The sequence below is a fragment of the Leopardus geoffroyi genome, chromosome A2, assembly GCF_018350155.1.
Source record: "Leopardus geoffroyi isolate Oge1 chromosome A2, O.geoffroyi_Oge1_pat1.0, whole genome shotgun sequence".
Lineage (NCBI taxonomy): Eukaryota > Metazoa > Chordata > Mammalia > Carnivora > Felidae > Leopardus > Leopardus geoffroyi.
The window spans coordinates 16,938,155-16,948,813 of record NC_059331.1 but is presented as its reverse complement, the minus strand read 5'-3'; the positions used below and the strand labels follow the sequence as shown (position 1 = coordinate 16,948,813).

At 45.4% G+C, this 10,659-nt stretch overlaps 1 protein-coding gene across 1 annotated transcript in view; it reads left to right on the top strand.

Moving 5' to 3' along the window:
• Positions 1-6,773: 6,773 nt before the first annotated feature.
• Positions 6,774-10,659, top strand: part of LOC123605608 (SREBF chaperone) — a 73,455-nt gene continuing 69,569 nt past the window's right edge. Inside the window, exon 1 of the mRNA XM_045492717.1 lies at positions 6,774-6,937. The gene's annotated coding sequence lies outside the window, so the exon portion shown is untranslated. The remainder of the gene's footprint in view (positions 6,938-10,659) is intronic.

Here is a 10,659-nt window from a genome sequence, read left to right as displayed (position 1 = left end):
CGAAGCAGGTTCCAGTCTCTGAGCCCAGCGTGGGGCTCAAACCCATGAACCGCAAGATCATGACCCGAGACAAATTCTGATGCTTAACTGACTGAGCCACCCAGGTGCCCCGAAATTTATCTTGTTTTTTAATGTTTGCTTATTTTTGAGAGAGAGTGCATGTGCATGCACAGGCACGCACGTGAAGGGGGGGAGGGGCAAAGAGGATCTGAAGTACAGAGCCTGATGTGGGGCTCATATTCACAGACTGTGAAATCATGACCTGAGCCAAGTTGGCGCTTAACCAACTGAGCCACCCAGATGCCCCTGAAATTTGTCTTTAATTGATACTGAAAGTTTAGTATATGTCTGCTCTCAAGAGCCTTTATTGAAAGGATATCGTGCCCTCTTGTTTATCCAGATGAATTTTACCAGCACTTCATTCAAGATCTAGACAGTATTCTTCAGTGACTTTTTCTCTTGTTTTTAAAATTGTCGTCGTGTAATTTTATTTAAAAAAAATAGTGAAGAAATTAATACTCTCATTAAATTTTTTTTTTTATTACTCAACAAGAAATGATCCCATTTTGTGGATATTTCTTTGGTGTCTTTGACATAGGGATGTAGTTGACTTCTTAAAATTTATAACTTATCCTACAGTTTTTCTCAACTATTCTAATAATTTTCTGATTGAGATTCCCGAATTTTTTGATATTTTTTTCTTGTTTTCCTTTTTTCAGATATCAACATCTGCAAATAATGCCACCCTTGCTTATTTTTTCTTTAAATAGGGAAAAAATTTTTTGTTGAAGTTGACATACAATATTAGTTTCAGGTGTACAACATAGTGATTCGACAGTTACATGCATAATGAAATACCAGGATACAAGTATTGGTAATTAGCGTCTGTCACCGTGCGAAGTTGTTAATTATATTATTGACTATATTCCCTATGCCATACTTTGCATCCCTGTGACTTATTTATTTTATAACTGGAAGTTTGTATCTCTTAATCTTCTTCATCTGCTTGGCCCATTCTCTTACCCCCGTCCCGTCTGACAACCATCAGTTCTGTGTATTTATAAATCTTTTGTTGCTGTTGTTTTTAAGTTCCACATATAAGTGAAATCATATGGTATTTGTCTTTCTCTGCCTGACTTATTTCACTTAGCGTAATACCCTTAGTCCATCGTGTTGTCACCAATGGCAACAGTTCATTCTTTTTTATAGCTGAGTAATCCATTGTGTGTGTGAGAGAGAAGGAAAGTGAGAGAGTGTAAGACATCTTTATCCATCTGTCTGTCAATGGACACTTGAGTTGCTTTTAGATCTTGGCTGTTGTAAATAATGCTTCTGTAAACATAGGGGTGCCTTATCTTTTTGAATTAGTGTTTTTCTTTTCTTTGGGTGAGTACTCACATATAGAATTACAGGGTCATATAGAATTTCTATTTTTAATTTTTTGAGGCATCTCCATACTGTTTTCTACAGTGGCTGCACCAATTTATATTCCCACCTACAGTGCATGGGGTTTCCTTTTTCTCCACATCCTCTCCAGCACTTGTCATTTCTTGTGTTTTTGATTCTAGTCATTCTGACCAGCGTGAACTGATAGCTCATTGTAGTTTTGATTTGCATTTCCCTGATGATTAATGATGTTGAGCATCTTTTCATGTGTCTATTGGCTATGTGGATATCTTCTTTGAAAAATGCCTATTTGGGCACCTGGGTGGCTCAATCAGTTAAGCATCCAGCTCTTGACTTTGGCTCAGGTCACGATCTCACAGTGGGTTCAAGCCCCATGTCAGGCTCTGCACTGAGAGTGTGGAGCCTGCTTGGGATTCTTTCTCCGCATCCCCCCACTCGTGTGTGCGCGCTCTCTCTCTCTCTCTCTCTCACTCTCAAAATAAATACACTTAGAAAAAAATACTTGTTCATGTCTTCTGCCCATTTTTTAATTGGACCTTTTTTTTTGGTACAGAATTATATGAATTTTTTATGTATTTTATTTTAATTATTTTTTTAAGTTTTTTAAAGTTTTTATTTATTTTTGAGAGAGAGTGAGGGCACATGCACAAGTGGGGAGAGGCAGAGAGAGAGGGGGACAGAGGATCTGAGCAGGCTCTGTGTGCACAGAGAGCCCGAAGTGGGACTTGAACTCGTGAACCATGAGATCATGACCTGAACCAAAAGCAGATGCTTAACTGACTGAGTTACCCAGGTGCCCCAATTTGATTTTTTTTTAAGTGGGCTTCATGCCCAGCTTGGAGCCCAACACTGGACTTGAACTCCTGACCCTGAGATTAAGACCTGAGCTGAGAGCAGGAGTCAGATACTTAGCTGACTGAGCCACCCAGACGCTCCTTTTTATGTATTTTAGATATTAACCCCTTATCATATATATCATTTGCAAATCTCTTCTCCCATTCAGTCAGTTGCTTTTTAATTTTGTTAATGGCTTTCTTTGCTGTGCAAAAGGTTTTTTTAGTTCAACATTGCTCCAATACTTGGGAAATTTGTTAAGAGTGGTGTGAGGTGGGGCACCTCAGTGGTTCAGTCAGTTAAGTGTCTGACTCTTGATCTCAGTTCAGATCACGATCTCATGGTTTGTGAGTTCAAGCCCCTTGTCAGGCTCTGCACTGTTTAGCACAGAGATCTCTATCTGTGTCCCCCAAAGCTTGGGATTCTGTCTCTCCCTCTCTCTGCCCCTCCCCCACTCGAGCTCACTCAGTCAGGTAAGTGTCCGACTCTTGGTTTAGGCTCAGGTCATGATCTCACCATCCTGAGATGAAGCCCTGCATCAGGCTCAGAGGGGAGCTTGGAGCCTGCTTGGGATTCTGTCTCTCTCCCTCTCTCTGCCCTTCCCCCATTTGTGGTCTCTCTCTGTCTCTTTCTCTCAAAATAAATAAATAAACTTAAAAAACAAGTTTGTCATTATCATTGGCACTATCATGGCCTTTGTTGTGACCACTACCATATTGCCTATAAGGTTCTGCTTGAAGGTATGCACAAAGACAACTTCTCTAGTGCAGGGAATTAACATCTTATATTCCTGGCTTCTGATAACATGGCAGGAACTTGTTAGGTAATGAAGGCACTGAATGAGTATCAACACAACTTGGAGATTTTAAATATTTTTAATGACTGTATCATGGTTACAGATACCATGAATGTATCAGAAATAGAATGGCTACTGTTTATTGGAGTCTTGGTATTTTACATGGGTTCACATTGATTCAATGTTTTTGCAGGTCACAGAGGTTGGTATTTTTGTTATTCTTGGTTGCATCTTAGAACTGGACTTGTGAGCCAAGGTTTCCTGAGGTTAATTTTCCCAGCCACAGGACAGTCACTGCTGCTCCGTGTAAGGACCAGGATTCAAATCCAAGGAGTCTGGGGTGCCTGGGTGGCTCAGATGGTTAGGCATCCAACTTCGGCTCAGGTCATGATCTCATGGTTCATGGGTTTGAGTCCTGCATCGGACTCTGACAGCTCAGAGCCTGGAGCCTGCTTTGGATTCTGTGTCTCCCTCTCTCTTCTGCCCCTCTCCCACTTGTGCTCTTTCTCTCAAAAATAAATAAATATTAAAAAAATAATAATAACAAATCCAAGGAGTCTGGTCCTGAAACAGTCTTTTCCATTTTACCATGCTGCCAGCTGCTATCACTAATGCTTAATTCATGGTGGGCATGGTCGTGAGTGCAAATGATTGCAGAGACAGACCTGTGTTGTTATAAAACACCCTTCTCTCTGTCCATGACAGGTGGAGGTAGCTAGACAGAGGGCTGAGAACCCAGAGTCCTGGGTCTTAGCCTGTGGCCACCTGGTCAGTTACCAGAGTGACCTTAGGCAAACCTCCTCCTCTCTTTAGACGTTTTCTTCATTTGTAAAATAGACCAAGCCGCTATTTTTAAGATTGTCATAAGGATTGGCCCAGTGTGGAAGCTCAGGTATGGGGGACTATAATCACTTCTTGATGATCTCTCTGCTCCACTGAGTTTTTAAAGCTTTTGGATTTATCATTCCCGTGGGGAGCAATCTGAAGTAAAGTTGAGCTTTGAGCTTTGGCTAGTTAGGGCTAAATGAAGATGTTTCACCTGAATGTGTCATGGGGTGCCGGGGTGGCTCAGTTGGTTAAGCGTCTGACTTCAGGTCATGATCTCGTAGTTCGTGGGTTCGAGCCCCACATTAGGGTCTCTGCTGTCAGTGCAGAACCTGCTTTGGCTCCTCTGTCTCCCTCTCTCCCACTCTCAAAAATAAATAAACATTAAAAAAGAAAAAAGCTGAAGTTGAATCTGCAACTTACCTGGAAATGCATAACAAATTGAGTGGATTGTTGGGTGGATAAAGGAAGAGAAGTTTTAGTGTGTGTGTGTGTGTGTGTGTGTGTGTGTGTGTTTGATTGGTATGAGATACTAAGCAAAACATTAACAGCTCTAGGGTATATAGTTGTTAACTGTGTGGTCCTTTCAACTTTTCTCTGTTTTCATAATAAAATGTTGGAGGAGCCCAAAAATCATGACCACTGCATTCCACTCCTAGGGAGCAGCTTCACCAGGAGCCCAAGAACCTCAGCTCCCAGCCATGAAGGACTCTCGGCAGTGGGTGCTGCAAGGTACATAGACGCTTAGCTAAGTGCTCGTCCGTTTTGGAGGCTCTTGTTTTTGGAGGCAGTGTCCAGACCTTGCTGAGAGTCAGTCCCCTGCAGACACAGGTTTGGTGGAGTGTTTGGGTGGGGAGGGGTTGGTGAAGAAGGGTGGGGGGGTGACAGCACTTCCCAAAAGGCAGTCTAAGTCTCTATAATGGGGGTTGTGAAAAGGCAGGCTCCTCCCCTTCTCTGGAGTGGACTCTGATCCAGTGTGCCTAGGATAGGGCTCAGGAAGACAGATTTAACTTTAAATATTCCCCAGGTGATTCTGCTGTAAGGCAAGTTTGGAACCACATTCTTTGTAGAAACTTGGCAGTAAAAGGAAAGGATTGGGACTGAGTCATGCAGGGTCACAGTAGCTTCACCAAGAAAACTAAAAATAAACTGGATAGACTTTATTTTTGCCAAAAGGAATGAGACAGTGGAGAGAGAGAAGGAACAGCTGAAGGATAAGTGGGATCCCTCTTGCTCAAGGTTTCTGAGGGGCCAGAGGATGGCATTTCAAGGGCCAGATGTGTAGAGAGTGATGTGAGAATGGATGAGGGATGTAGGTAAGGCTCTCCACACTGCTGCCCATTGTGGCCTCTAATTTATTTTTTTTTAAATTGTTTTTTATCATTTATTTTTGAGAGCATGAGGGGGGAGGGGCAGAGAGAGAGAGGGACAGATGATCTGAAGCCAGCTCTGCAGTGATAGCAGTGAGCCCATGTGGGGCTTGTATTCACGAAGTGTGAGATCATGCCCTGAGCCAAAGTCAGGTGCTCAACCAACTGAGCTACCCAGGTGCCCTCCTCTCTCTCTAATTCAAAAACAAGCAAGACGTGTGTTTCCCTACTCCTTTCCCCCTGGTCTCGGCCACTCATGGAAACAGTACCAGTAAGGGACCTTCACGTAACAAAAGAACACATAAAAATAAAACCAAAAAATTCTTCATAGAATAAAAATTCCCATCTAAAGCCAGAAACTAATCCTGAATACAGGGCAAAATCTTCAAGGTCACTTTGGGCCTAGGCCACTTGTCCTCACTATTGTTTAATTTCCCTGTGACAATAGTGTGGTGGGGCAGGGAGGGAGGCAAGCCTTAGGCGGCCTTGGAGAGGCGGTCCAGAGTCCAGTGGAAATGAATGGGCGTGAGGGAGGAGTATGACTCTTTGAAGAAGGCTTAGGAGGGGCTGGGGGCTGGAGTCCCATCTTGCATTGTCCCATCCGCTCCTGAGGGCTGGATCAGGATCTGCCCCGGGGTGGGTGCGGCTGAGCTGAGCATGCCTAGGGCAGCAGGGTGGGGGCGGGGCCGACCCCTGGCACTCGAGGGCGAAGGAGGTGCGATCCAGGTCCCTGCGCGTGGGCCCCGGGCAGTCGCAGCACGCAGCATCCCGGGATGGTCAGCGCTGGGCTGTGTCCCCAGCGCGGGCGAAGGCCCCTCCTGTTCCGCTTGTGTGAGACCCAGTAAGGAGCCCTACGTAAGGGCTTTCGGGACGCTCAGAGGAATGCTCAGCTCAGCACCCGGCACATAGTAAAAAACTCAGTGGACGCAGATGTGCGGTTCCAACAAAGACACACAGTATGTGTAAAATGAATGGTTAAATGCCCCTGGGCGGATAAAAAAGCCCAGCACCCTAAACTCGCCCGCCACTCAATCACATCTGCCCACCACACATCAGCAGCACCCAGAGCCTTCCTTCTCTGTGGATGACTTTTCACAAAAATGAGATCATACTGTACAGCTCATTTTGAACCATCTTTCAAGAACAGGTTTCAACAGTAAATATTCATAAAACTTATTCTTTAAAAAGGCTGTAGGGAAATCTGTTTTATGGGCAGAAGTTATTCCAGCCATATGTATTTGTTGTGCATCTGTATGGTTGTTTTTAATTTATCGCTGTTCCAAACGGGGCCATAGGCATCTGGTGCACGTTCTTGATAAATTCTCTGGAAGGTGCTGTCTGTCAAAAGCCCTGGTGCAGTCCTCAGGGCCCTGCCCCATCTTCACGCCCCGCCCCGCCCAGCCCAGGACCGCCACTTCTCCCTCCCTCTGTGTGTTGTGGCGGGCGTCCGCCAGGGGGCAAGCGGGAGCAGCGGGCGGGGCTCGACTACGCATGTGCGCGCCTCTGGAGCACGTGCGGAGGGCGGTGAGGGCGGGAGGGGAAAGGTAGGAGGTGAGAGGTGAAGGGGCGGAGAGCTGCGCGGGCGCCCGGCGGCCGGCATAGAGAGGGCGGGCACCACGCACCGGACCACGGGCCGGGAGCGCGCACGCCGCGCCCCGCCCCCGCCGCCGCCGCCACCGCCGCCTGGGAGCTGCTGCCGCCACAGGTACCGCCGCGCGTGTCCCCACGGCGCCTGTCCACGGGCTCGGGCTCGGGCCTCCGGCCGCGCGGTCCCGGGAAGTCGGGGGTGGGGACCGCCGGGGGCACGGGCGCGCGGGCGTGGGCGCTGTCCAGCAGCCGTGCGGGCCGGGAGACCGCAGCCCGGAGAGGGGGGCCGGGCCGCCGCGTCCCCACCCCCACCCGAGCCGCGCCCCCGCCCGCGGGCCCGTGCCCCCACCCAGCCCCTGGTCCCGCGTGACCACTGCCGGGGGAGGGGGTCTCGCCGTTGCGGCCGGCCCCTGGCCCGCGGTCCCGGGAAGCCGTCGCTTCTAGAACCTGCTTTGGGGCTGTCTGGGTTTTCTAGAGTGCGGGGGAGAGCATGCTGTCCACTCCTGTCTCTTTTGGGCTCTCTGGTTTTGAGGCAACACGTAGCTTCTTTGCTGGGTTTTGCTTGGCTTCTAGTTTTATGTTTTGCCGAAGCCCAAACTTTGCTCAGTCACGTTGCCTGTGTTTACCGTGTTGCTTCGTGTTTATTATTACCTTAGTATATCATACAGGATTATAATGTCACGGTTGCAGGGAGCCTGGACCGTTTGAATCGCAGAAAGTTGTACAGGTGGAAATGCTGTTGGCCGGAGGGGGCGGCGGGTCCCTGTGGGGGTTCTGGGAGGAGTTCTCCTTGGTCTGGCTTCTGGCTATCCCACCTCTTGTGGTGACAATCAGAGCTGCGTGATTACACTCTTTGGGGATTTTGTAATAATATTTGTGAAAAAGACCTACGAAAGGTTTACTTAATGATGTTAGATTTGTGTTTCTTTTATCCGACCAGACCTTTTGCGGAGTTTGGTTATATGGTGGCTTATTGGTGTGCTGCTGTCTCAGGATATCGTGCTAAGATTGAAGGCTAGGGTCAAGGATGTCTGGTTAGTGCCGAACACACCCTAGTGTTCCTGAATGCTGCTTAAATGATGAACTATTTCTTTTGCTTTTTTTTTACAGTGCCACATTTTAAGATAAAAATTTTTTGGAGTATGGTTGACTTGCAATGTTACATTATTTTCAGATGTACAACAGTGATTGAACTTCCTATGTTTTGCTCACCACAAGAGTAGTTGCCATCTGATCTGTATATTGTTTTTGAACATTTATTCATTTTTGAGACAGTGAGAGAGAGAGAGAGAGAGAAAACGTGAGGGGGGGGGGGGAGAGGGAGGGAGACACATAATCTAAAACAGGCTCCAGGCTCTGAGCTGTCAGCACAGAGCCCAACGTAGGGCTCCAACTCACCAACTGCCAGATCATGACCTGAGCTGAAGTCAGACGCTTAACTGCCACCCAGGTGCCCCTCACCTGTATATTTCTAAGTGAATGTTAATATAGTTTTGGTTTTAAGGTGTTTTTACACATTTGGAGCATTCCCACTAGGCACATGATATAAAAAACAAAATATAAATGTATCTTAATATTCATTCTTTTGGTCATAGATTGAAAGCATTACTTCTCATTTATTATGAACTAATTGGGTGTTTGAGAGCTCTCTCTGTCTCTTTTTTTGCTGTTGTGCAAAAGCAGCATGTCTCCTGAGGTCCCTATGTGCTTTATAATCATTGGTATCCCCCCCCCTCCCCCTCACCGTCCCAGCAATCTAGACTAGTTTACGGTTGTGGGGTGGATAAAAAGTCTACTCCTAGTGGGCAGAAAGACTATGAGTTGCCTGGGGTCATTATGAGTTGCCTGAGCAAGTAAACTGTCCAGTTGGGAAGCAAACCATGCCTGTGGGGTTCAGTACTCGTGCATTTATTAATGTTTGGCGGCAGACTTTAGAGATGCTTACTCTCTTAGTATCTAGCCATGCACATGGATGTGTCTTAAGGACCGTGGAATGACACTTAGGTTTCTGTGCTGTTTGTTTAACCTCACCATTGGTAGCCATTTGCTGTTGCCAGGGTTAGTTATATTGGCTCTGACGGGTACTTTGTATACGGTTTATGTCATCGCTTCCATTTGAGCAGATGAGAAGGTTGCCTCTCGTAGAGAAAGTGGATTTCCAGGGTCACCCAGCTTGTAAGTGGTGGATCAGGCCTTCAGATCTGCCAGACCCTGCTACTTGAGCTACTTCCACTGTAACTTAACTTGCTCCCTTCCTGAGTTGGCTGATGAAACAAAGTCCAGGTGACGTGTTTTTTTTTTTTTCCCCCCTGCCTGAAGTAGTAATTTTGAGTGAAATATTTATTGAACGTGTGTACTGTCTAGATACTGTGTTAGGTGCTCTAATAATAGCTTATCTCACTTAATCATCGTAGTAACCGGGGGAGATGATACTGTTATCACCCCCTTTAATGATGAGTTTTACAGATGTTATCTGCCTGGCCCCGGGTCACCTGCTGAGTTAGAGGCAGAGCCCAGGCTCTGCAAACCTAGGCTTGCTTGACGACAGTCTGTACTTTTATGTTCTTCTTGCGCCTGCTGGCTTCACAGTCTCCTCCGTTGCCCGTTGGCAGGTGAGAGGTAGCAGAAGAAGGTGATGGGGTGAAGGGTAGAAGCCAGCATCACAGACCCAAGTCTCAGATGTGGAACTCAGCAGGAAGTAGACTGCAGTTCGGCCCTGCATTTGACAGCTTCCTCTTGAGTGGTCAGGGGCACTGCCAGAGAACGCTTGCAGGGTTGCTGGCCCATACATGAGTTTTGCAGTGGAGTCCAAAGATGGGGAGTGCATGCATCAAAGGTGCACATGGGTCTCAGGGAAAAAAAAATCAAAACTGACTTTCGTGTTTATTTTAGCTTTACTTAATTTTTATTAGGTTATTTTATAATGTACACTCTATAGTAGTATATACGTATAACATGTACTAATATATATATAGGGATGTTTACTCAAATTCTTGTTGGGGTTTCATAATCAAAAACATTTGGAAACCTCTGATTTGATATTTAGCATTTGTATCAAATATGTAAGGTGTTGTGCTAATCATTTGTTCCTGAGTTGGAAGTTTAGTGAAGTTCAGTGTGATTCCACATGAAGAGGGAGAATGGTATTTCATATTAATAACCAATTATAAATTATTTTAAAAGTTGCAGTTACAATTTTGTGAAAGAGGACATGGTTATTTTAATGGTCTTTGTCTCAAATATAGCAGCAGTTTTAAGTTTGAAGCTATAGTAACTGAGATAGCCCTTTAGAAATTAAAATTTTGTTGAATCTCTTCTATTTTAAACCTGTTAATGTCAGAAGTGAGACACTAAAACAATCAGTTAACGTAAATGTGGCAGTTGTAATAGTCGTAGCTGTTAAGCAACTTCAGAGTATTTGCAAATTTTAGATGATAGTTAGATATATTGAAATTCCAGATACGTTGATTTCTTACCACTTTTTACAAACTAGATTTGATTTTCTTCAGGTCACTCCTCTGCAGTGATTGGTGCATTATATTAAAACAAGAAATTCCAAAATTCTAATTTAAAAAATATATGTAAGTTACTTCCAGCTTATTTCACAGTTGAATAGATTAGTGCATGTTTAGGAGTTCAGTTTAAAATAACAGAAAGGGGTTTGAGCAAAACCTGTATTTCTTTGGTTAGACAAGCTTTTTATTTATTTATTTTTAATCCAGGTGGGACATGATTCATACCAGCAGTTCTTACTTTAGTGTGAATCAGAATCACCTGGAGGGCTGGTTTTAACCTCACTTCACTACAGTCCCTGACTCTGTAGTTTAGAGCTAGGCCTTG